Genomic DNA, 10,546 nt, shown 5'->3' with positions numbered 1-10,546 from the left:
GAGGTTTTAAATTAATTGCCAGTTTGCTTATCCTACTGCACATTTATTTCCACAGGTTAGAACTATTAAACAAGAGAATATGTTACACCCTTACTTTAACCATTAATAGTTTATAAAAAAATACGTCTCACTTCGTAAGTGGTGCCAGTCTGTCAGGATACAGGGAGAAACACAACCGGGAGGTTGCTGATACTTTTTTTTTAATCCGTTTCGTATAAAGTCTGGCTGCATTTGAATCATCCTCTGTGCAAGGTCTTTTCTGTCACTGGTTTCTGCTTCTCACAGCAATTCCTCTCAGGCAGGAGCCTCACCATTACATAAGAGTGAGCATTACTTCCAGGCCCTTATTTTACCCTCACTTTTGCAGGCACAATGCCAGTGAAACCAGGTTTGAGTTGCACAACGGTTTCATGAGCCTGAGGGTACGTCCCCAAGCATTTTGATCTCCAGTCTGCATCTCTTCCTTACTACTATGAAAAACATTCACAGTTCCAGTGAGGAACTTTGTGCCTTTGCGTATTTATAAATTTTTTACCACCTTCCAGAGGTCCTACAGATTCACAAACACTTCGTAAATAAAATAGTAATAAAATGGAGAGATACTGGTTTGTGTACTCATTGGTAAAACACAAAAGACAATGAATTACACGGTTTGTACTTTGCCAAGGTGCACTAAGTGTTTCTTGCTAGTACGCAACAGTTTCAGAAAGAGAAAATCAATTTTGGGTTGCATATATATTTTCTTTTGCTGCCATACTGGCTTTTTCCTCATTTGTACTTTTGTTTCAGGTTAACAAATGCATTGCTAGATTCATATGCTTTCCTACACTAATAATACTGCAGGGTATGCCTTTTTTCCTCAAGACCTTAGTAACAAAAAGCCTCTTTTAAAAAGATTACTGATAGTAAATGACAAATACTTCACTTTAGTATCCATCTGTAAAAAATAAGAAATAAATCATAAAACTCCTAACCGCCACAAGGGTTAAAAGGACCAAAAATCTTTTCAATAGCCAAGAAACTACTTTGTAATATGAAGCTTTCTTTCATTTCACTTTTCTTTTCTCCTTCCCCATGACTTCCGACGCACACAAGCAGGGCTCTGCGCCTTAGCCGAGTTCTGCCTGTACAGGACGTGGCCTCCACATCAAGGCACCGGCTTTCAAGTATGGTCGCCCGCAAGCCCACAGACACCCGCCTTAGGAACAGGCAGCAGTGTTTTACGGAACTACAAGTGGATCTGATCATCCAAATGCAGGATTTTGAGCTCTGAGTGGGACACCTATGTCAAAGAGTGGACCTACAACATATAAAATGTTTCGTAATATTCTGACATGCAGAATTACTATTATTACTGGCGGTAGCGGTGTTACCTAATTTTAAATGCTGTGTATGACATAATTCAGTATTTCTTCTTATATATTTGCGTATATTTATAGTTATGTCTCTCCAGAGACATATATGTTATTTGTTAGTACTCCATCGGCCATCTTTCATTCCAAAAGTACCATTAGAATTTACGAGAAATTCATACAAGGACTCATGGAAATAAACATGGAGACTCTGCATTCACTGTCAGATGCTTTAAGGTCCTTGAAAGGTCAACACAAATTAAATTGCATAATTAACTATAAATTTAATTAAGGATTCACAGAATGAGAGGGAAAAGAACACTGAGATCAAATTTTCCATTCTACATCCTTACACATTAACTCAGTTGGTATCAGGAAGATTGAAATCACAGTTAGTTAGCAGAAATATTATTGGCTTTTCAACAACAATCTTGGACCCAATTATTTCCTAGCGCATACATACACATTAAAAAAAACGAATATGTACAGAAGGCAATGACAGCATAATTCACCATCTTCCTCAAAAGTTTGCAAGCAGGTGAATAAATAAGAAACTAAGTCTGGCCCCATTCCAAAGCCTAAGAGCATCTTTTGTTCCACAGAAAGAGACAGTTGGTAGATTTAAAAATCAGGAAAATAGTCTCTGAGAATTTGGGCATGACATAAAATTCCTACAAAATACTTTCTTAACATAGCAACTATAGGAACAGAGTGAAGAGCCTTTTCTTTCTAGATCTCATTTCTTTACATGGCATGTAAAAGAACATGACTTCTGCCTTTAGGCCTCGGTGCTGCTGTAAAATATTTTTTATTGATACGTTTCATCTGTATTAATAATTTAAAATTATTTTCCTCTTGACAGATTTTATGCCTAAAGAACTAAATCACTTGATTTAAACTTCTAGAAAATATTTTTCAAAATAAATTTACCTGTCCTATAAATGCTAGCTGAAAAATGTTCTACAGTAACTTTAAATATATAAAGTTCCATCCTTTTTATTAAAACAGCTTTTAGCACAGAGGAATTTTCTTTTGTTAGTAATTCTACAGTATGTCCAAACTAAAAAAAATCTTTAGGATCTTGCTGGGGATTCATTTTACTTTGATCATACTCAAATCCATTGATTGAAAATTGCTAACATGAAAATTGAAAACTATCTTCACCCTAAGATTTCTTAAAATGTAATTTAGTGTATATTAAATACACAAATGAATTTAAAAATCTAACCACCCATCCTAACTCTTCAGGAATTCCATTCTCAACAGATCTCGAAACTAACTGATTTCATTGCTTCCCATTCCCCTTCCTTGAAAGACAGCATAAAAGGAGTGGGGGGGCGGAACAATGAAAATGAGGAAAGCAAAATGAGGGCACTGGTACAAGAAATCCAAAAGTATCACATGCAGACTGGCCTGAACAAAAGGAATTATACAGCAGTTGTGCTAAAATAAAAAGCTACAATATGCATGTAATATCTCAGAGTCTGTCATTTAAAATAAAGATCCTTGCCCACGTGAAGCTAATCCTACTCACTATACTCACGCAAGTCGCTCCACAGGCAGTGAAGCGATTTCTTGCATAAGGCAAGTAGGAGTTGCCTTGAACCTGTAATCAGCCAGAACTGCTCCTCTTCCATTTAAATTCAGCAGCAAGCGAGCTCATCAATTGTAAGCACCGCACTTAACATCAAACAACACATATTGCAACAATGTCAAAAAATATATATTGCTTATAGTCATTATTCTGAAATTTAAAAGGGTCTTTACTTCCGAAAATGAGCTCAGTGTGAAACTGGTTATTTAACAGAAAAAAGACTTTCCAAAACACTCCTCAGAAGGGTCTCAGGTCATCTAAGCAGGTACCAATACAGACACGACGTCTCTCCTGTGAGAACAAGAACCTGAAGCTGAATCAAAAAAAATCACTTAAGTGATATGCAAAAAGCACCTATCTGGATTCCCCAGGGCTCTGTTTTGGGGCCAGTCTCGTTTAGTATCTTTGTCAACGATCTGGATGAGGGGATTGAGTGCACCCTCAGTAAGTTTGCAGATGACACCAAACTGGGTGGGAGTGTCGATCTGCTGGAGGGTAGGATGGCCCTGCAGAGGGACCTGGACAGGCTGGATCGATGGGCCGAGGCCAGCTGTATGAGGTTCAACAAGACCAAGTGCCGGGTCCTGCACTTGGGTCACAACAACCCCATGCAGGGCTACAGGCTTGGGGAAGAGTGGCTGGAAAGCTGCCTGGCCGAAAAGGACCTGGGGGTGTTGGTCGACAGCCGGCTGAACATGAGCCAGCAGTGTGCTCAGGTGGCCAAGAAGGCCAACAGCATCCTGGCTTGTATCAGGAATAGTGTGGCCAGCAGGAGCAGGGAGGCGATTGTCCCCCTGTACTCGGCACTGGGGAGGCTGCACCTGGAATACTGTGTCCAGTTTTGGGCCCCTCAGTACAAGAAAGACATTGAGGTGCTGGAGCATGTCCAGAGAAGGGCAACAAAGCTGTGGTGAAGGGTCTGGAGCACAGGCCTTATGAGGAGCGGCTGAGGGAACTGGGGTTGTTCAGTCTGGAGAAGAGGAGGCTGAGGGGAGACCTTATTGCTCTCTACAACTACCTGAAAGGAGGGTGTAGTGAGGTGGGTGTTGGGCTCTTCTCCCAAGTAGTTAGAGTTAGGACAAGAGGAAATGGCCTCAAGCTGCATCAGGGGAGGTTTAGATTGGATATTAGGAGAAATTTCTTCACAGAAAGAATGGTCAAGCATTGGAACAGGCTGCCCAGAGAGGTGGTGGAGTCACCATCCCTGGAGGTGTTAAAAAAATGGGTAGACGTGGCACTCTGGGACATGGTTTAGTGGGCATGGTGGTGCTGGATTGATGGTTGGACTGATGATCTTAGCGATCCTTTCCAACCTTAATGATTCCTAGTTTTTACTTTCATTAAAAAACAATCCAGCCACCAAGCCAGGAAACATGAAATTATTACTCTACCCTTAATTGGTTAGTGGTGGACTTGGTAATGTTAGGTTAATGGTTGGCCTGGATGATCTTAAAGGTCTTTTCCAACCTAAACGATTCTATGATTAAGCCCCTTCCAACCTACGCTGTTCCACAGCTCTGTGAGATCAGTGGGAAAGGTCTTCAATCGAATGAAGGGAGCAAGGACAGCAAAAAATAATTAGTGCACAAATTTATGCCTACAAATATCAAGTTTGTACTGCTGCTCCATTCTTTAATGGAAAATTATGTTAAAAATAGCTGCAAAACACTTTGAAAAATTTTGAGGCTTTTCACAAAAATTAAGTTGAAAATAAAAGTTAGGTATTAAGACTTTCCATGCAAAAATGATTGTCTTTTCATATTCTAAGTAATTTTTTGAGGCAGCAGAATGAACATCTGGGTTTTTTTTTCAAAAGAGAATAATTTGAAAAGATTTCCTTCAAAGGATTCTCTTTATTACATTTCAGAACACAGCAAGCTGTGAAAGCATGAGATGCTTCCTATTTGATAGGAATCTGATTCCAGTCCCTCCGTTCCTCACCTCTTCTGTTTTCAGCAGCAAGCACACATTTGTACAACCTGGTCCACCACACAGTGGAAACTCCCAGCAAGGTATTACCTTGCTTGGTGTAATCAGCTTGCCCAGAAATGGCAGAGCACTGGGAATGCCCAGCACTTCTGGCACTGCTGGTCTAGCACAGGTGCAGGGCTAACTGAGCTGGCGTAAGACCTGGCCAAGTAACATGAAGACAAATAAATCTGCATACATTTGGTGATGAGACTCCTACAGCAGCTAGCACAGATGAAATCTCACTGCTACTAGATCAATGCTATTTCCACTGACAAGGCACAAAATTTTCTACACAGAACAGACTTTCCTGTTCCCATAAACAACAATTAATCAATTTTGCTCATCCTGAGGCATTTTATCTAAGACTAATTGTATAATCCAACTGACATGTATTTCATTACCACCTTTTCCATAAAAAAAAAAAGATGCGATGAGCAGTATTCCCCAAACGTCTTGTTACTAATACATAAAAATTCTCAGTCAAAAAGAGATCTCATTATAGCAATAAAATTTATTTTGCCTTACAAAAATTGGCTGTCACAAGAAGTCCATGAGGGTAGCATAGCAGCTACCACACTTAAGCATCAGTTCAGCACTGAGCTCCAAGAATCTCAAATGAAACCACAAGAGGTGGTAAGCTGAGTTGAGAAGGTCTGTCACTTCAGCAGACTGCACCGATGGTATAGTTTTATAATGAAGTCCCTAGATTGAAGAAAATGTAAAATCATCCAAGAATAAAATTATCTTTCTTCAGCAAGGACTTCTCAGTGATTTTCCCTTATCAGTAAATTGGGAAACACCCACTGAGGACGGCAACTTTGTACAGTTCCATCCATAAGGAATGCCATTCTGAACCTTACCTAAATGTACTTGAGCTCCTAGTCAGTCACGCTCCCTATTTCTAAAGACTAGGAAAAAACTTTCTTGAGAACGTGACAGAATTCAGACTGGACACACAGGCCATAAACCACCAGAGACAGATACCGCTTTGGTCCTCCTTGTTTTGTGATGCTATGAGAAAGACAAGCTAACCCAATGTAAATAGAGATGAGCAGCAGAAATTCTGAATATTTTTTATCTTTGTTCCAGATCTCCCAAATACAGTCCATAAGCAAACTCCTATGTAATAAATCATTTATTTGTGGAAAATTTTAATACAAATCTATTTTACCAAAACAGAAAAGCAGATGCAACAAAAAGAAACAAGTAACAACATAAACTACCCATAACATCACCCTGACACAACACATCGCTGCTGACGTACTGCACTAAGTGTGCAAATGATCATCTGGCCTGAATTCCACAACATATCCAGGTTTCATTCCGGTGCACAACTGAATGAGAAAAACAGGAATCCCTAAAACCTGAAAACCACACAGGATAAAAGGGTAAAAAAACTGCCCCATCTCCGTACGCATGTGATGCGGATTTGGAAAGTAGCAGGGTGAGCAAAACCTACAACGTTTAAGTGGATTCAAGATGAGCACGGTGAGTACTGATAAGTACCAAGAACGTTATTGTTAACGGTGACGATGTTTCTGCAGGCTTTGATGGATCATAAGTTGTACATTGTGTTGTCTGACCCAGAAACAAATGTCCTCTGTCTCAGAAGTAGTTGCAATTCCTCCTGGATGTAAAGGACAAGACTGTCACAGAAAGGGGTTTAAAGCCAGGCTGAGATAGGGAATTTTTCAGAATTACCTAACACTAAGCAATTCTCCTGCATTCAAGGTCAGTTACTAAGGCCTCTATATTTTCCACAGTTTGTCAGTTTACGTAATAGTCTAAGCGTAGATTTTTCAAACATAGGACTCCAAGTCTGTCAGCATTAAAGTTAATACTGATACTATGGGTAAACGTAAGGCACCATTTGGGAGAGATGCCATCACCAAAATTTGCAGAAGCGCTAAGCATTAGAAATTCCTGAAATTTAAAATGTTTTCATATCCTTGAGTACAGCATTACATGCATACATGACTTCACATGCAGAATAAGGCCAAGGGGGCACATATGCAGAAAGACAACACAAAGAAATAATCTTTTCTGATGCGTATATAGATTCACACCTTCACATCATAACTAATCAACAAAGAGCCCTAAAATGAAGCCATACAGTTTCCATTTATTGAAACGATAGAGAAGGAGTCTTTCAGGGAGTTAAATATTCTGAGGGGTTGAAGAAATGAATCACACGATAACATTTACAGCAGCATTTTGAGGGATTTTAGGGTAGGGATGTGTTAGTTAAGAACCAAGCTACTACAGTTTTGGCAAAAGGCACGGGTGTCCCTAAGCCATAATGAAACGTACATGTAAATTCCCAATAAACCTTCATTTCAACTGCCTTAGACTTGCTTAATGCTTGCCAAGGAAAAAAAGAGGAAAAAAAGAGAAAAGATAAAAAAAAGAGAAATTATTAAAAAAAAAAGATTAAAAAGAGATAAAATATAAAAAAGGTAAAAGATAAAAAGGTAAAAGATAAAAAAGGTAAAAGATAAAAAAAGATAAAAGATAAAAAAGAGATTAAAAAAGAGATTAAAAAAAGAGAAAAGAGAAAAAAGATAAAAGAGAAAAAAAGATAAGAGAAAAAAGAGAAAAGAGAAAAAAAGAGAAAAGAGGAAAAAAGAGAAAAGAGGAAAAAAGAGAAAAGAGAGGAGAGAGAAAAGAGAGGAAAAAAAGAGGAAAAAAAAAGAGAAAGAAAAGAAGGTGATCAATGACAGCAAGAAACTTTTTACAGAAAGCCCAGAGAGTTCACAAGCTTTACATCCACACCAAACTTCATTACAACTCGGAATCCATCAGTACTGATCCAAAGGGAAGTTAACGCGCCCAGATACCGACGGTGAAGTTGTTCCGGTGCGAGAGGAGCTGCCCACCGGGCTGCGAAGCCGCCGGGGCAGGAGGCGAAGGCGGCTGCGGGCCGGCTCGGGGAGGCGTCCCCGCTTCCCTGCCCCGCCAGCAGCACCGGGGGCACCGCTCTGCGCACCGGGGGCACCGCTCTGGGCACCGGGAGCACCGCTCTGGGCACCGGGAGCACCGCTCTGGGCACCGGGGGCACCGCTCTGCGCACCGGGAGCACCGCCCTGCGCACCGGGAGCACCGCTCTGGGCACCGGGGGCACCGCCCTGCGCACCGGGAGCACCGCTCTGGGCACCGGGGGCACCGCTCTGCGCACCGGGAGCACCGCTCTGCGCACCGGGAGCACCGCCCTGCGCACCGGGAGCACCGCTCTGCGCACCGGGGCCACCGCTCTGCGCACCGGGAGCACCGCTCTACGCACCGGGGGCACCGCTCTGGGCACCGGGGGCACCGCTCTGCGCACCGGGGCCACCGCTCTGGGCACCGGGGGCACCGCCCTGCGCACCGGGAGCACCGCTCTGCGCACAGGGGCCACCGCCCTGCGCACCGGGAGCACCGCTCTGCGCACCGGGGACATCGCCCTGCGCACCGGGGGCACCGCTCTGCGCACCGGGGGCTCACGCAGGCACGGGAGAAACGGACCGCCGGTGTAACTTGGTTCCTAAACCAATCCAAACCGCTGGCAGGCCGTGCCAAAACCGGCCTTATTTCTTGCGTTCTTTACCTAAGCGGCTACCGACATGCTCTTCCGAGGTGTAAGCAGCCGATTATGAAAGCTCATATGCTTCAGTACTGGCTGCAGCCCTATTTTCTGTCTCTGGCACGAGGGCATTTGTCATTCTCCGTGAGAAAGCTTTCCAGGATCCCCGGTAACAGTCAGATCTTGCTATTGTAAAGCGGTTTTAGCTCTGACTGGGGCTACACTCTTCCCCTGGCCCCCATCCAGCCCCAGCGAGCTATTTCCTCCGCGCTGCCCAGATAATCCCGTCCATCCCCGCGGGTTCGTGCCCAGGGGCCCCCTCCCTCCCTCCCTCCCTCCCTCCGAGCCCAAGCGCTGGGCTGGCCCCGGCTCTCAGGAGCCGTTATCCGCCCACAGCCCCGTGTCCGAGCGGCAGATCCCGGCAGCGTCCCCGGCACGCGCCTTCCCTTTCCCCGGGGACCGCGAAGGGAGGGGAAGGAGCGGGGCCGGGGTTCCTCCGGGCCCCGGGAGCTGGGCAGCCCCCAGGCCGGGCCAGGCCCCCGCCATGTGCAGCCCCGAGCACCCGCCGGGCGGCCCGGCCCGCCCCGCCCCGCGGCCTGCGCCGGCCCCGCCGCCTCCGGGCGCCGCTGTCCCCGGCCGGGCCGCCCCCGCACCCCGGGGCGCCGCTCCCCCCTGCCCGGCCGCCCCCGCCCCCCGCGGGCCCCGCTCCCCCCGGCCGGGCCGCCCCGGCTCCGTCCCCCCCGCCGCTGCCCTGCCTCCAGCCGCGGCGGGGGGGCTCCGGCCGGCCCCCGCGGGGCGGAGGTCACCCGCCTGCCCCCGCCCCCCGCCCGTGGGCGCCGGCTCCGTCCAGCCGCCGCCGCCGCCGCCGCTCCGGCCCCGCACGCAGGGGGAGGCGGCGGCTGCGCCCGCCCCGCCGCCGCCCGCCAGCCGCCGGGGAGCCGCGGCGGAGGCGCATGGAGACAACGGGCGCCGCTGCGCGCTGCGGTGAGGCGCGCCGGGGGGGAGCCGCGCCGGGGGCCCGGCGGGGCGGGGGCGGGCGGCAGCCGGGCAGGGCTGCGCCGGGGGGCGCGGCGGGGGAGGGCGAGGGCTGCCGGCGGAACTTTGTGCCGCTCGGGCACCCCCGGGAGAGAAGGAGCCCCGCGGGGCGGGCGGGAGCGGGAGCCGTCGCGGCGGCACAGGGCGCGGGGGGCGGCCAGCGCCCTGCCCCGGCGGTAGCCACAGCCCGGGCGAAACGGCGGGCGGGCGCGGTACGGCACCCGGCGGGCTGCCGGGGCCCGCGCTTTGCACGCGACTGCAGGAGCAAACCAGCCCGTCTTTTAAGAAATCCAAACATTTTGTTATTTAGCACACGTTTCGCTCGTGTGCGCTTTGTTGCCTGCGAGTATAAATCTTTGAAGTGCGAGTTATAAATATTAAAGCTTAAGTGCATAGGGGGAGTATGCGTATCAAATTTTAGAATAAATTTATTCCGACCCAGTTTGACACACGCACGCCTAACGTGTTCAAGATGCACTTAAACAAATCAGGAAACAGTTACTTTGTTTTACAATGGTAGGTGCCTCTTTCAGAGACCGGTGAATGACTTAACAACAATAATTAGCATATTTATATAACACGTTGTTGTTTATACATGGGTCTTTGAATCTAAGAGGCATTAAAGTCCTATATAATACCATTTCCTGAACTGGAGCGATTCCTGGAAGTACGAAGCAAGGACTTGCTTGGTTTTTTCACCCCTATTCAAGCTACATCTGTGCGTATATTCAGAGTGTGAAACGTGTAATCCTGCCCCAGGGGGAGCGGGTGCACGTTAACAACACAATGTGTCTTCAGCTGACATCTGGTTGCAAAACAAAACCAAACTGCTATTAAGGACCTTTGTTTTTTTCCATTTCTCCCTCCTTAGTTTTTTTCTTCCTTCTTCCTCTCATCCCTGGAAGCTCCATCCGTATTGGAATAGGCAGCAATTATTCCAATCTCTGTAAGTAGTCTCTCTCTTTTTTTTTTTTTTAAAAAAAACTGCATTAATGGCATGCCTTGCAGTCATGTACAGCTGTAGGAATATTATAT

At 46.3% G+C, this 10,546-nt stretch overlaps 1 protein-coding gene across 1 annotated transcript in view; it reads right to left on the bottom strand.

Moving 5' to 3' along the window:
- Positions 1-7,261: 7,261 nt before the first annotated feature.
- The window catches only part of DYNC1LI2 (dynein cytoplasmic 1 light intermediate chain 2), a 204,972-nt gene continuing 201,687 nt past the window's right edge, over positions 7,262-10,546 (bottom strand). The window contains exon 14 of the transcript XR_012831245.1: positions 7,262-7,271. The gene's annotated coding sequence lies outside the window, so the exon portion shown is untranslated. The remainder of the gene's footprint in view (positions 7,272-10,546) is intronic.

Source organism: Pelecanus crispus, chromosome 8 (genome assembly GCF_030463565.1).
Source record: "Pelecanus crispus isolate bPelCri1 chromosome 8, bPelCri1.pri, whole genome shotgun sequence".
Taxonomy (NCBI): domain Eukaryota; kingdom Metazoa; phylum Chordata; class Aves; order Pelecaniformes; family Pelecanidae; genus Pelecanus; species Pelecanus crispus.
The sequence above is the reverse complement of the archived record's forward strand: the minus strand, read 5'-3'. Positions and strand labels throughout refer to the sequence as shown.